Raw genomic sequence first — 6001 nt, 5'->3', positions numbered from 1 at the left:
GAGGAGTGTGCTCTTCTCCTTTTGGGTATTTTTGGATTTTCGTCACTGCCTGGGGGTGCCTTGTACAACCAGGGGATTAGATGCGGAGAAGGGAATAAACCTTGCAGGGAGTCTGTTTGGTGTCAACTCTGAATTTGCACATCCGGGTCAGGTCCCACCACTCCTGTGCCCGCCTTGGTTTCCCCTCTCAGATTTGGATTTCCTTTTTGCTGAATTCAATCCTGAGAGTAGTGTCGCTCTGACTGATCCTTGATGTGCCCTTCTGGCCCTCCTATAGAGGGCTGCACCAGGATCCTGTCCCTTGCCCTGATGCCCCGGATCCTCAATACCCACTGGGTGCCTATAATTTGTGGGGTCTATGATCTCTGGGGTCTAGGAGGTTGGGATGGCTTCTAAGTCAGGATGCCTCCACCCAGCCTATCAGTTATCTCAGCACTGAACACAGGACCCCCAGGAACCGGGGTTGGGATCGAAGCCTTGCAGTTTTTTGGAGACAGATAGCTAATGCTATCTCTGGGGTCCAGCCTGCCAGGCCTGGATACCTCCATTTTATGGTTCAGGAAGCTGATGAGGCTGAATGCGGGGCAGGGGTTGTCCTCAGTGTTCTGTGCAGAAAGGCACGAGGAGGGTATGTGTGGGAGGGAGGGGGTCCTAGAAGAGGCAGGGGCGTTGTTTCATTCCCGTTAGCCATGGTCTCCGTGCTGTACGCCAGCACCTTCTTTTGACTGTGTGGGGAGGACTCAGAGGCAGGGAGCTGGCACATAGGACAGACGGTGCTACCCGGTCAGGTTCAGAAGATTCCAGCATCCGATGCCACTAAAGATGGAGTCAGATGCCCTTACACACCCATCCTACTCCAGCCTCGATGCAATGACCCCAGTCGCCAGGCTTGTTGTCTCCCTAGGTCCTCCAGTGGCTCTACCTCACCTCCTTCAGACCAGACCCTCCCCTCTCCCCAGGCAGTTCCAGGCAATGGTACTCACAGGGGAAAGGCCAGTCCTGCCACATCCTAATGCTATCTCTGGGGTCCAGCCTGGCAGGCCCGGACACCTCCACTCTGTGGTCCAGGAGGCTAATGAGGCTCCTGGTAACCAGCCAAGCAGTCAGGCACTTTCATCTAGAGGGTGAAGGACAGCGGCCTCCATAAGCCAGCTCAGCTTTTCTTGAGGCGTGGTGTAGAGAAGAGGCACCTTTAACTTGGATCGCTGTGACTAGGACCACCATGATCTACACAAGGCCCGGCTGTGTTGGGGAGTAAGCCCTTCCGGATAGCTAAGGGCTCACGAGCCAGCAAGCAGAGACCCAAAGCCCTGGGAGGGCAAAGGACAGCAGCAGGACTCCTCAAGGTAGACAACAGAGGGGACTGACAGGCAAGTGTTCATTTCCCAGAGTACGCCAGCCAAGGGGAATCCGGCGACAGCTTGATTTGAGGCTGATTAATAAAAAAAAAAAAAAAAAAAGGCTGGGGAGACCGGGCCGCTGGGGCTTGGAGTGTGAATTGGGAAGGAGAGAGATGGGATAGAATGGAGGCTTGGCTGGGGCATTAGAGAAAAGGGCCTTTCGAACTGAAGGTGGGCAGGGACAAACCGAAGCCTGTGTGACAGGTGACATGCTGAGAAGTGACCTTATGTCACCACACAGACCTTAGGTCGCAGTGGCCCTGAGATGGGCTGGGTGGATTTTATTGTTGTTTCCTTTGTTGACTGGGGTCTCGAGTAGTCCAGGCTAGCCGTGAGCTTTCTCTATGGAACCGAGGAAAACCCTCAATTTCCGACCACCCCCCTCCACTTCATGAGAGCTTGGTATCACACCTGGTTTATAGGTCTCTGGTAACCAAGACTTGGTGGAGCCTTGGGCGAGCACCCCAGCCGCCGAGTCACATTTTCAGCTCTTGGTTTTTGTCATTGATGACAGAGGTCCTGTTATGTTAGCCCAGGCTGGCACAAACCCCACGGTCCTCCTGACTCTGCTTCCCAAACGCTGCCAGGAAAGGCCAGAGCTATTTGATTTCCTCTGTGGTTCCGGGGATTAAAGCAAGGGGCTCCAGGCGTGCTAGGCAGGTGCTCTAACATGGAGCTACACCCTTAGCCATCCTCTTTTTTTTTTTTTTTTTTTTATTCTTTTTTTTCGGAGCTGGGAACCGAACCCAGGGCCTTGCGCTTGCTAGGCAAGCGCTCTACCACTGAGCCAAATCCCCAACCCCAGCCACCCTCTTTTTACTGAAGAAACTTTTATTTATTTATTTTTTTTTTATTTATTTTTTTGTTTTTTTTTTTTTTTTTTTTTCGAGCTGGGGATCGAACCCAGGGCCTTGGCGCTTCCTAGGCAAGCGCTCTACCACTGAGCTAAATCCCCAACCCCTATTTATTTTTTTATATTTATTTATTACACATACATCATACAGCTCTCTGTCTGCACGTACGCCTGCAGGCCACAGGGCATCGGATCTCAATATGGATGGTTGTGAGCCACCATGTGGTTGCTGGGAATTGAACTCAGGGCCTGAAGAAACTTTTAAAACTTAGGTTTATCATTCGCGTGTACGTGCATGTGTGCTTTGGTGGAGTGTGGGAAGTCAGAGGACCATGTTTGGGGGGTCGTCTCTCCTTCCACCTTGTGAGTCTCACGGGTTCAAACTCAGGTCTTCAGACTTGAGTGCAAACACCTTTACACACTGAACCGGCTCACCAGTTCTTCTTGCTTTGTATTTTAGGACGGGGTCTCCCCAAGTTGCCCATACTGCCTTAGTCTTGGGATGCCCCTGCCTCAGCCTCCCGGGTACCTGTGCCTCAGATGGAGTCTCCTTTTCGTTCCCTGTCTTTTGGGTATGTGTGTGGTGCATTCGAGCATGCCTGTGACCGTGTCCAGGTGTGGGATGGCCAGGGCCAGACATTGGGTGTCTGCCTCTGACATTCTCTGGCTTTCTGCCCTGACACAGAGCCAGTCACCGATCTGGAAGCTTGCCACTTCAGCTATGCCGGCTGGCCATTGGCTCTTGCGATCTGCGCATGTCTACCCTCCAGTACTGGAATTGTGGGTGCAGACAGCCATCATTGCTGGGTGCTGGGGATTCCAGTTCAGGTCCTGGTGCTTACCCAGCAAGGACTCTTACCCCAGGGCACCCTTTCTCTTTCCTCTCCTCTCACACGTCCTGGGCTAAAACCTTCAACTGGCTGTGTAGCCAAGGATGACCTTGAGTTTCAGATCCTCCTACTTCCCGTGGGACAGGCAAGAAGGACATCCCCATCCCACACCTGGTTTACACAGCCAAGGGCTTTGTTTGTGCACACTCAGCAAGCGCTACCAACAGAGCCACACCCACGGCCCTGAAGCAGGGGCTCGAACCTCCGACTCCAGCATCCACAGGCTGAAGGCTGGTGATTTAGAATTCCTTAAGGGGAAGATGTGGATTCTCAGAGCAGACACCTGGTCAGGGGAGTGGCTATTCCCCACCCCCTGGAAGCCGTGTGGGAGTGGGAGACCACTCTATAACTGCCCCTTAGCCCTCTCACACCATGTGTGGCTGTGAGGCCTCAGACACTGTTCTTACCTACTGGGACCAAAAGCAATTTGGAAAGGAAAGGGTTTATTTTATCTTATGTTCCCATCACAGAAGAAACTGGTGCAGACACCCAAGCAAGGCAGGAACCTGGAGGCAGGGACTAAAACAGAGGTCATGGAAGGGTGGCGCTTACTGGCTTGCTCCCGGTGGCCTGCCTTCTTATAGCATCCAGGACCATCAGCCCAGGGGTGGTGCCACCCACGGTGAGCTGGGCCTTCCCACAGCAATCATCAATCAAGAAAATACCCCACAGCCTTACCGAAAGCCAATCCGGTGAGGCATTTTCTCAATTGAGATTTCCTCTTGCAAAATGACTCTAGCTTGGGTCAAGTTGACATAAAACAAGCCAGGACAGACACCAAATAAATTTCCCAGGTCAGGATCTCTGAGGGAGAGGCTTGGGGACCCTGAAGGCCTGGCACCAAGCTGACTCCTCAGGCCCCTGTGTAGGAGGAGGGACTCTGGCTAGAACTGGCAGGAGACAGAGTGGAACAGCCTGACTTGGCTTGCTTCTGCTCAACCCCAGTACCTGGAGCAGAGGGAACAAGGGCAGGGGTTTTCTTCCCCTAATGTGCCTGGTGTGGTGTGCGGCAGACAGGTGTCAGCCCCAGGCTGCTTCTAGCATCAGGGCCCAGCCACGTCCTTGGCCTGTGCACTCAGAGAACCTGAGGAAGGGACACATTGTAGCTTTGTGTGATCTGCCCTGGCCCAGCACAGAGTCAGTTGCCGTTGGCCCAAGTCTATTTCCTCTGTCCTTACAGTTGAGGATTCCAAGGCTCAGGAATAGTGTGGAACCTTTTCAAGTCCCCCAGTTTCTGAGTGGCAGAGGCAGGATTGGAACCCAGACTCTTCATGCAGTCAAACCATCCTGTCCGACCGCCATGAACTGACACAGACAGGCAGACAGACAGCATGGTGGGGGACCTGTTGTAGGGAAACCAACAGCATGGCAGGTGTTCTGAGACAGTTCAGTAGGCGCACCAGGCAGAGTGGGGGTCCCTTCTGATAGGTCTCCGACAAAAGCCGGGGCGGGGCGGGGCGGGGCGGGGCGGGGCGGGGTGGGGCCATCCATATAGTCAGGCTGTCTCTGGTTTCCTGGGTGGCAGAAAGGGTAGGAATTCTGGGGTAGGATTGGGAAGGATGTGAGAAGGGAAGACAAACCCCTAGGCTCTTCAGTTGGGTTTGTCTCTCCCTGTAGCAGCGGGAATCTGGGAGCCAACTTGTGTGGATAGAAGGAAAGGAAGCCTGGAGGCGCCCGCCTTTACCCTCAGCACTCAGAAGGCAGAGGCTGGAGGATCTCTGAGTTTGAGGACAGCTTGGTCTACAGAGTGAGTTCCAGGACAGCCAGGGCTACACAGAGAAACCTTGTATTGAGAGAGAGAGAGAGAGAGAGAGAGAGAGAGAGAGAGAGAGAGAGAGAGAAACAAACAAACAGAGAGACAGAGAGGGCAGAGGGGGGAGAGGGAGGGGGCGAGAGACAGAGACAGAGAGATAGAGAGACAGAGAGAGGAGGGGAAGGGAGGGGGAGGGAGAGGGAGGAAGGGAGGAAGAGAGAGAAGAGAGAGAGAGAGAGAGAGAGAGAGAGAGAGAGAGAGAGAGAGAGAGCGCCACAGTCTAACAGTAGGCAGAACTCAGGGAACCCTGCTGAGGAGGGGGAGGAGGAATTATAGGAGCCAGAGAAAGGATACAAAAAGGATACAAAAGGTACAAGAAAACCCAGTGAATCACAAACCTGGGTTCCTAGAGGCTCAATGAGACTGAGCCAACAATCAAGAAGCCTGCATAGGAATAAACTCTCATATAGTGTTAGAGTACGTAGCTTGGTGTTTTTGTGAACCCCTACCAGAGGCAGCAGGGGTTGTCTCCGATGCTTTTGCCTGCTTTGGGGACCCTTGTCCTCTTATAGGGTTGCGTCATCCAGCCTTCATATGAAGGGGAGGTGCCTAGTCTTATTCCAACTGGATACGCCATGTTTGGTTGCTATCCCTGGGAGGCCTGCCCTTTTCTGAAGAGAAACAGAGGAGTGGATGGGAGAGGGGAGGAGGGAGAGAGGGGAGGGGCTGGGAGGAGCAGGGGGAGGTAAAACTGCAGTCGCTTTGATATAATGTATGACAGAATAAATTAATTAATTTTTTTTTTATGGAGAGAGTTTGCAGGCAGGCATAACTCGAGAGGGTCTGATCCAGGGTTCAGATTTCCAGTTCTGGAGCCTGTTACATGGTCACAGGCCGGCACTAGTCAGGATGTCTGACAGTTCCCCGTGAGCCCCACAGGTGGGGTATGGCCCGATTAGTCCCTAATACACCTAAGTCATTACCCTGAAGTTCCTGTCAACCCCTGCATGATTTACAGACAATAGAAGCAGAAAAAAAAAAAAAAAAAAACCTTTTGAGTTTTCTTTCCTTAAACAGAGTATCTTTATTTTCAGGATTCACCCAT

Source organism: Rattus rattus, chromosome 18 (assembly GCF_011064425.1).
Source record: "Rattus rattus isolate New Zealand chromosome 18, Rrattus_CSIRO_v1, whole genome shotgun sequence".
Lineage (NCBI taxonomy): Eukaryota > Metazoa > Chordata > Mammalia > Rodentia > Muridae > Rattus > Rattus rattus.
Note: the sequence above shows the minus strand (reverse complement) of the source record.